This window comes from Papio anubis, chromosome 2 (assembly GCF_008728515.1).
Source record: "Papio anubis isolate 15944 chromosome 2, Panubis1.0, whole genome shotgun sequence".
NCBI lineage: Eukaryota > Metazoa > Chordata > Mammalia > Primates > Cercopithecidae > Papio > Papio anubis.
In genome coordinates, this window is record NC_044977.1 from 151,766,734 (window position 1) to 151,776,200 (window position 9,467).

Genomic DNA, 9,467 nt, shown 5'->3' on the forward strand with positions numbered 1-9,467 from the left:
TGGCGGGCTCAAAAAACAACAGTTGAGGAAGTGGAGACAGTGACTATAAAATTTTTCAACAAATTTTGCTATAAAGGAGAGCAAAGAAATAGGGCAGTAGAGAGGAATATGGGGTCAAGGAATGTTCTGCCTTTAAGATGAGAGTTAAAGCATTCTTGTAAGCTGATAAGAATGAGCCAATAGAGAAGAGAATTCTGATGTTACAGAAAAAAAAGAGTGAAAAACTAGAGGAGAATGATGCTTGAGGAAGCCAGTATACAGGTGGAATGATTGGCCTTAGAGTGGAGCAGGAGCAATGGATCCATTGTTATAAGGGGAAAGGCAGAGCACTTGGACACAAATGAGGGCAGGTTGGTGAATGTGCTAGTGGGAGGTTGAGGCAGTTTTCTTCCTATTTATTTTTCCTCAATGAAAGAAGAAGCAAGATTCAAGCTGAGAGTGAGAAGATGCCGGAAGTTGAAAAAAAAAAAAAAAAAGAAGTGTGAAATAGTTGTTTAGATCTAGAGACCCTCTGAGATCTGTGAGGATACATTTTAAATGAGGTATTATGGTTGAAATGTGTCTCCCCAAAGTTTCTGTGCTGGAACTCAGTCCCTAATGCAACAGTTTTGAGAGGTAGGACCTCATAAAGGCTCTTCCATCATGAATGGAGTGATGCCATTAATGCATGAGTGGGCACCTGATAAAAAATGAGTTTGTGGCCCGACGTGGTGGCTCACGCCTGTCATCCCAGCAGTTTGGGACGCTGAGGTGGGTGGATCACTTGAGGTCAGGAGTTCAAGACCAGCCTGGCCAACATGGTGAAACCCTGTCTTTACCAAAAAATACAAAAAAATTAGCTGGGCATGGTGGAGCACACCTATAATCCCAGCTACTTGCGAGGCTGAGGCAGGAGAATTGCTTGAACTTGGGAGGTGGAGGTTGCAGTGAGCCAAGATCTTGTCTCAAAAAAAAAAAAAATGAGTTTGTCCCCACTTCTCCCTTCTCACTCGTGCATTTGATGCCTTCTGCCATGGGATGAGCAGCAAGAGTGCCTTCATCAGATGTGGGAACTTCACCCTTGGACTTCCCAGCCTCCAGAACCAGAAGAAACAAATCTCTATTCTGTATAAATTGCCAAGTCTCAGGCATTCTGTTATAGCAGCTCAAAGTGAACTAAGACTTGAGACCTGATATTTTTCTGCAGCCAGGGTTAGCTTCTTAGATACAGGTGTAGAATGGTTCGAAAGTTGGCTTTAACTGACAGGATTAGGATTTTTCCAGGAAAGTATAATGAAGAGCATCCAGAGAGAGAGAGAGAAGCAGGGGTGTATCCAAGAAGTAAATACAGTGATGGAATAGAAGTTTTAAAATAAGAGAAATCATGGCGTGGGGTAGTGCAAATGTGACAGGCTCAATGTTAGAGATCCCAGTGAGTCAAAGACTTGCCAGAGGGAGGGCACTAAAGGAAACAGCAGGAAAGCTGGCAGTGGTCAGAGTTACTATGCGTAGCATTAAGACTTTGGGGTTAAGATCTTTTAAAGACAAGGTCTTTGGTGGGCCCTGGGAGGGGGTGACTGAAATGGAGTGAAGGAAGGTATTATTGGAGATGAGTCAGTTAAGCAACTGAGAGGTCAGGAAGTTAGATGACTCATCTCCAGGAATGCTGAAGTCACAAAAAGTGATGGCAGAGCTAGTGGAGGAGAAAAATACAGTGAGCCATGTGTTAAAATATTTGATGCCTGATACTGGAAGAAGAGTGACTAAGAGGAGAGTATATAATTGCAACAAACAGTGTTAGACAGTGTATAACCCAATGATGTGCAAGTCAAACAAACTGGCATGGAGGCCTGTCAAGGAGACCTGTCTAGGAATAAGGAAGACATGACCACCAGGAAATCGCAATAAGGAGAAGGAGGACACCTCACTCAAGCCTAGGCTCTGAAAGGGAAAAGACAGCCTCTACTTGAGAAGGTTGCCGAGACAGTCATATTCCTAGGGGCAACTCAGGTGTCAGTGAGAGCAAGAAGGTGGAAAGATCATTCAGAGAGGAGGTATATAAATCCCAGACAGCACAAGAAGTGGATAGCAGGTCGGGCGGTGGGAAGCTTGAGCCACACAGAGCTGTGTAGAGTGTGTGAATGAGGTAAGAGATCCACAGTGGTGGGAGGCCTGATGGGGTCAATCCTGATTGTCCCTAAGGACTGCTTGTCATATGTTCCTTTCAGGGTGGATTTGATGTGCCTGCAGGGCATCCAGGACATTGAGGTCCAGTGGGCAGTGGGACCTTCAGGTCTGAGACTGAGAAGAGAGGGCCAAGCTGAGATACAGACCTAGGAGTTGGCAGCACACAGATGGCTGCTGCAGCCATGGAGATCCATGAGACCATCTGAGGATGGGCACCCTGTGAGGTGCACAGGACTCCCAGTAACACCAACATCAAGAGATGACAGAGACAAGCAAAGCTACACAGGAGACAGCAGGAGCATCCAGTGGTGGTGAAGGAGACTCAGAAGGCATGGCATCATGCAGGCTGAGGGAAGAGGACCATGGCAAATGCTGCAGAGAGGTCAGCTAAGGTAAGGAGTGAAAACTTTCCACTGGATTTAACAGTGGTCACCGATGTCCTCAATGAGAGTCATTGCAGCGGCCCCATGGAGGAGAAAGCCAGGCTGCCCTGGGTACAAGTGGGAGTGAAAAGAGGCCCAGAAAGTTATCCCCACTGTGCCATGTCTCAGCTGTGGCACCTCAAACAACTTTCTTGACCTCTCCAAACCTCTGTTTTTCAACCTAGAAATAGGTATACTAATATTGATCTTATAGGATTGCTGTGATGAAACGAAATTAGATAAAACATTGTGTGTTTGACAAATAGTAGGTGTGCCATAAATGGTAATTAGGGGAAACATGACATGTATTAATGTTGTTGCTTGGCTGTGAAGGATTTGAAAAATAAGACTGTAACAAGAATGAGATGTGGGATTAGTAGATTTATTTTTGGGATTTTTTTTTTTTTAACATGGAAGATACTCACTGGAGCAGCTTTAAAGATTGAAAATATAGCCGTAAAAAGTGAAGAAAACCGTCCCTTGTTGGAATGAACCCATGACCTTGGCTGTATCAGCTCCTGTTATAAGGAACAGAGCTGACTTGAAAATCCTCAAATGCTCAAATGCATTTGCAAAAGCCACAAGGGTCCCAGAAAGTGTGGCTGTTCAGAAACCTCAAGAATTGCCATCCGCGGTTTCAATAGGCCTTATCACTCCAGCTATAATATGCTTTCTGGAATGAAATGTTGTTGATTATACAACCAGGCTATGATTTTCTGATTTGTGCAACAATATCTCTCTGGAAGGAAGACAGATTGTCATGCATTGAATTTCTAATCCAATGCCTAATTTTGTCCAAGGTGCTGTAAATCTTGATGTGTTACCTGAAGGGAAACTTTCGATTTCTGAAAAATGAATATTATAGAGTTTTCTATGACCCAAAGAGACTTGTGCAGCAGGCGCGAGCCGTGCAGTATGGATTTTTGCCAGCCACATTGAGATGCTGAATATAGAAAACAGCAAGTACTGATCCTGACCAACTGTCACCCTGCGTCTGGGGGCCCCTCACCTTCAGCAAACTTGATTTCTTAAAGTCTGAATTAGCACCAGAAATAACTGAGAATACAATTCATAAAATGAAGTGCTTAAGGGTTAATTATGAATGTAAGTGTCACTGGGGTATTTTTGGTCTATCTAAAGGGTTTGTGGGAGAAGCATTCACACTTCAGCCACCTCTCCAGACCTGGAAGGAGAGGAGTGGTGGTATGGGAAGACCACAAGGCAGCTTCAGATGGGTTGCTGGAAAACAAATTCACCATAATTTTCAAACATAACTCAGTTTACCTCCTCCAGGAAGTCCTCCTTGACATCCCTAGGCTCAGCCAGACAAGGGGGAGGGTATCTTTTTCTTTATGTTCTCACAATCTCCAGGGCTTAAACCCTTGAAGCTGTTATTTATTGAAGACTCAAGAATATTTCTACAGAAATGGGTTAATGGGCTTCAAGCTGGAGGGTAAAGGCTAGCTAAAGCTGTAGTTTTCTATTCTTTTCAAAAGGATTGAGGAAATACCACTTGTCCATGTCAACAATTGTGGAGAAGGGGCTATTGAAAAATTAAGAAAAACCTTAACAATTGGTGCAGTGCCTGTATGTTGTAAGTACCCAGGAAGCATTTGTTGAAAGTATTTAATTGATGGACTAATTTTACTTGTGATCTGAATCATTTCTTACCCCTTGGTTCTTTGAGCTCAAGCCCCTGCATATGTACTTCCCTTCCTACCATGGTCCTTTGTGCGCTGCTTTGAGAATATCTGTAGGAAGAGGGAACGGGTTGAATTAGTATAAAGTAAAAAGAAATGCAGTTCCCAACTCCAAGAAGAAGCTAAGATTTTTGAGAGTAAAGATGAAAGGAGGGCATCATAAGTATTATAGTAGGAGTCTAAGCAAAATGGTTGAGAGGAAGAATCAGGAGTGGTCTAATTTGACTGGAGTATGAGATAGAAGATAAAATGGAGAAGAGAGCCTAGGACCATATTCTGGGGGATCTTGAATTCCCACTCTAAGACTTTGGATATAATTCAGTAGGCACTGGGAGTCACTGAAGGTTCAGAAGCAGAGAAGGATCAAAAAAAGTTGTTACTTACAAGACATGATCGCTTGAGTTCGCATTAAAATGAAAACTTCCTTAAGTATCTGTTGTTTGAATATTGAGCATTTTTAAGATTAATCACTGTTTCTTGGAAAACATTATTACTGCATTTAGTTCTATTTCATAGACAATATAAATAAGGTCGTCTGGATATATTTTCTAGCATAAATAGTTCATTTATTTGACAAATTTGTAGTTGGATCCCTACTGTTCATATTACACTGCACTAGACACTGTGAGGATACAAAAATGTGTGGAATCAGATTTCTGCCCTCCAGAAGCTGAAAGCTCAGAGGAAAGATGTAGTAACCACAACACACTGCCATAAATATCCAATTTAGTCAAGACTTGTGGTTGTATGTAGCAGAAATCTATTCAAATCAGCTAAAACAAACTGCAGACATAAGCCATGAAAGTGTCCACTATAAAGACATAGATATGACTACATCAGGAAAGGGAAGAATAGCTGGGGCTCCCAGGGGCTGAACTGAGACTAGAAGCAGCTCCTCCACCTTGCCTTTTGCCTCATCCCAATACTCTCTGCTGCACAAGTCACATGGTTGCCCCACAATGCCTTAGTTCTAGCCTCAAAACACAGCTTGAAATCAATGCCTCTGAGGCCTAAAACAGCATCCCGGCCGGGCGCGGTGGCTCAACCCTGTAATCCCAGCACTTTGGGAGGCCGAGGCGGGTGGATCACGAGGTCAGGAGATCGAGACCATCCTGGCTAACATGGTGAAACCCCGTCTCTACTAAAAATACAAAAAACTAGCCGGGCGTGGTGGCGGGCGCCTGTAGTCCCAGCTACTCGGAGGCTGAGGCAGGAGAATGGCGTAAACCCGGGAGGCGGAGCTTGCAGTGAGCCGAGATCGCGCCACTGCACTCCAGCCTGGGCGACAGAGCGAGACTCCGCCTCAAAAAAAACAAACAAACAAACAAACAAAAAAACAAAAAAAAAACAGCATCCCAGGACAGAGAGTCCAGATAGCCCAACCTGGCCCTTCTTCATCCAGTCAACTGTGGGGGAATATATGGAGATGGGTCATGTGATGCAAATAGCTCTGGGACCCTTCCTGTGGCTGTGGGATGGCAGTCTGTCAAAACAGGAGATGTTTATGAAGTGGACAGACGCCCCAAAACATATCTTCCTTGCCAATGTGGTCACAGGAGCTTAGAGGACAAAGTGATCTGAGAGTTCAGTGGAGGATAAAATTGCTCACAACTGAGTTCCTGGAACCTTCCCTGGAGGGACTTTGAGTTGCATCATCAAAAATCACAGGGTTTAGGCTTTCATGCAAGAGGACTTCCTAAATGAAGGCAAAACACCCACTGGCAAAGATAGATTGATAAGGAGAGAACTTAAGCAGCATCTAACGGGGTATAATGACACTTAAGTGAGACCTTCCTGATAAGAAGCTGACCACAGAACGTGTCAGGGCAGAGACCCCAGTAGGTGCCACTGCCCTGAGGTCAATATGGGCTTGGTGTGTGGCGTAGCACCTAGTGACTGAGGGAGGATGTAGGTGCACGTCCTGCAGCCCTGCTAAGCTGCAGTAGGTGCCACATTTTGTGCAAAGTGGAATAGGAAGGCTTTCTAAAAGTAAGCAGGGACATGTTATGAGACAATATACATTTTAAGAGGAATCCTGTGGAAACTGTATGAAGAATACATAGGAGTGGGTAAAAGCAAAGGCAGGATGACTAATTAGGAGGCTGCTGGGGTGACACAGGCGAGGGACAATGGTGGCTAGACCAGGATAGGGATGTGCAAATGGAGAAATCTGGACTGATTACAGACACAACTAACCAGATGAAGTGATGGGTTGGCTATAGGGGCTGAGGGAAAGGGAGGAATCAAAAGTGGCTCCTGTATTTCTGAGAATGTAGGGCAGGGGTGTGATGTTGTTTGGGAGGAAACAAGAGTTTCATTTGGAAGGGTTAGGTTTGTGATGTCTTTGAACGTTTAAGGTAAAGTTTTGTACAAAACTGGAGTACAGAGAAGAGCTCTGGGCTGAATTGTACATTTAATGTCAAAAGAAGCCCCTCAAGCAAGCTTACGTAAAATCAGATTTGTTATGAGGAGTCATAGGAATCTCACCAAACCTGTGGGCAGAAATTACAGACAGTCCTCCCAAGGAGCTGCAGCCAAAAAGCCATGCAGACCCCCGGAGCAGAAGCAGCCTTTGTGCCTCTGTATCTCTGATGGTCTCATATGGCTTCTCTGAGTCTGGGACTCCAGTCTGCCTGTCTGTCTCTCTGTCTGCTGTGTCTGTCTCTGCATTTTTCTCCATGTCTGTCTGCCTTTCTTTCTGTGTGTTCATCTCTTTCTCTAAAAAGTGTGGCTGCATGTGTGGGGTGTGCCTCCCTGACCTTGCCTCTTCATGGTATATCTCTCCATATGTCTTTATAATTATCTGTGTGTCTGTCTCTGTGTGGCCTTTTGTCTGTCCATTCTCTCTCTCTCTGCACTCTCTTAAACTGCCTTCTTTTACCCTGCTTCCTCCGCTGTCTCTCTGTTTTTGTGTGCAAGTGACCAAACACGGCTGCTTCCATTCAACATTTACAATACGTTTCAATTCATCTGCAGGAGAGAGGCTGACCATCAACTCTGAATTCCAATCCCAAATTCCTGGGGGAGAGGATCTGATTAGCCCAGCTTACATCAGGTGCTCATTTCTAGTTCAATACAGCTGTGGCCAGGAAGACTCGAAGTGGGGCTGGGAAGTATCAGGTGGTATAAAAATGATTGTCTGCCACTGATTAACAAAACACTCAGGTCCAGGCCAGTGGTGGAAAAAAAAAGAGGTAAAACACTTGGAAAATAAAACACTCAGTATTTGGAAATGTTATAAATATCTACCAAGAAACAACAGGGGAATCAAACACAAGAACTTGCTGAAGTTATTGGATTGAAGAGCAATTTCAAAACTCAGTAGCATTTCTTTAGTAATAATCTAGAGTATAATAACTGGCAAATATAATTTCTAAAAAGATACCATTCACAATAGCTACAAAAACCATAAAATATGTAAGAATAAAAATGCCTATAGTGAGTACAATTTAAAGTTATAACAAATAAATATATGTATGTATGATGATCTGAATCAATGGAGACCCATTCCAAAGTCATGAATGGGCCCGTTAATATTGCAAGAATGTGAATTCTCCCCAAATTAGTTTATAAATTCAACGTAAGTCCAATTAATTTTCCAGTTGGAGTGTTAAAGGGACTTGATAAATATACTTTATAATTTACATGAAACAGGAGAACTAAAAAGATTTCCTCCGGGGCATGCTGGACCTTCTTAAAAAGTAGCAGCCATCAGTTGAGGACAGGCTGGAGAGCTGAAAACCTTTTGAAAAGTTCAAAGACATCATGAACCTCAACAGGTACATTGAGGTGGCCCTCTGAAAACTGGAGCAGGGGAACAAGGCAGAGAGAGATTTCCTGGCGTGTAGAAAGACAGGGTGGGGACAGAAATCAGAGTGAATTCCTCATAGCAAAAGAGCTAACATGGCTCAGAAAACTGGTAGTTAAACTGCAAAGCATAAAGAGATACTCAGAGCCCTGGATCCCTGGATCCCCAACCCTACTGAAGGGGAAGTCTTGATTCTACCCTCAAAATATGTGAAGCCAGTGGTTAATTGAATCCAATTAGAAGTTAAAGACAGCTCTGGGCCCAGATGAACCAGACTTCAGATGAACCAGACTTTAGATTAACTCATCCCCTACACTAGCAGCCTGAGAAAAGAAGAATCAATCATGCCTTTTCCTGGAGGACAAAATTATTTATCTCAGTCTCTACTGCAATTTTAACACAATGTCTGCAATTTACTTTAAAAATTATGAGACACAGGAGCAATCAAGACAGTGTTATGCATGGTCAAGAGTGGAAACAGCAAAGCACTCATTTATTTAAAAAACAACCTCTAAGAAAAGTAGAATTTGAAAGTATATTAGTTTCCTATTGCTGCTGTAACAAACAACCATAGATATAGCGGCTTGAACAACACAAACTTATGATCTTACAGTTTGGAGGATTTGAAATCTTCAAAAGGTTTCACTGGACTCAAATCAAGACATTGGCAGGGCTGTGTGCCTTTTCACAGGCACAATAGGAGAATTTGCTCTCTTGCATTTTCCAGTTTTTACATGACATCTACATTTTTGGCTCATAGCCCTCTTTCTCCACCTTCAACACCACCAACACTGGATCTCTCTGACCGTTTTTCCAGTAGTTCCATCTCCTTCTGATTCTCTTCTTTTGCTTCCCTCTTCCACTTTTAAGGACCCTCGTGATTACTTTGGGCCTATCCAGGTAATCTAGAATTATCTGTTATTTTAAGGCCAATTAGCAACTTTAATTCCATCAGTAATCTTAATTCACTTTGGCAAGTAACATAATATATTTTTAGGCTTCTGAAATTAGGACATGGACATCTTTGGGAGCCATTATATTGCCTATCACAGAAGGGAACTTCCTTGATCTAATATAAGGCAACAGTGAAAAGCATGCAGTAAAAAATTCACATTTGATAGTAAAACATTGAATACCTTAAGATTGGGAACAACTGTTTCCAAAGATTTCTTCTCTTACCACTTCTCTACAACACTGTCCGAGAACTCTTACTCCGTGCAATAACGTGAGAAAAAAAAAATGCACAAAAATTGAAAAGGAAGAAGAAAAATAGTCTTTATTCCATAATTTTATAATTTATAAAGGTACAAAATTTATAATTTATAATTTATAAAATACCATAATTTTATAAGTAGAAAATACTACGGAATC

The 9,467-nt window shown here is 42.5% G+C and overlaps 1 long non-coding RNA gene across 1 annotated transcript; it reads left to right on the forward strand.

Moving 5' to 3' along the window:
* The first annotated feature begins 891 nt into the window (after positions 1-891).
* LOC108584682 lies at positions 892-5,404 on the forward strand. The gene is made up of 3 exons (XR_002520528.2): positions 892-2,125; positions 2,208-3,692; positions 4,085-5,404. It is a non-coding gene; the product is annotated as an uncharacterized LOC108584682 (long non-coding RNA).
* The last annotated feature ends 4,063 nt before the right edge of the window (positions 5,405-9,467 follow it).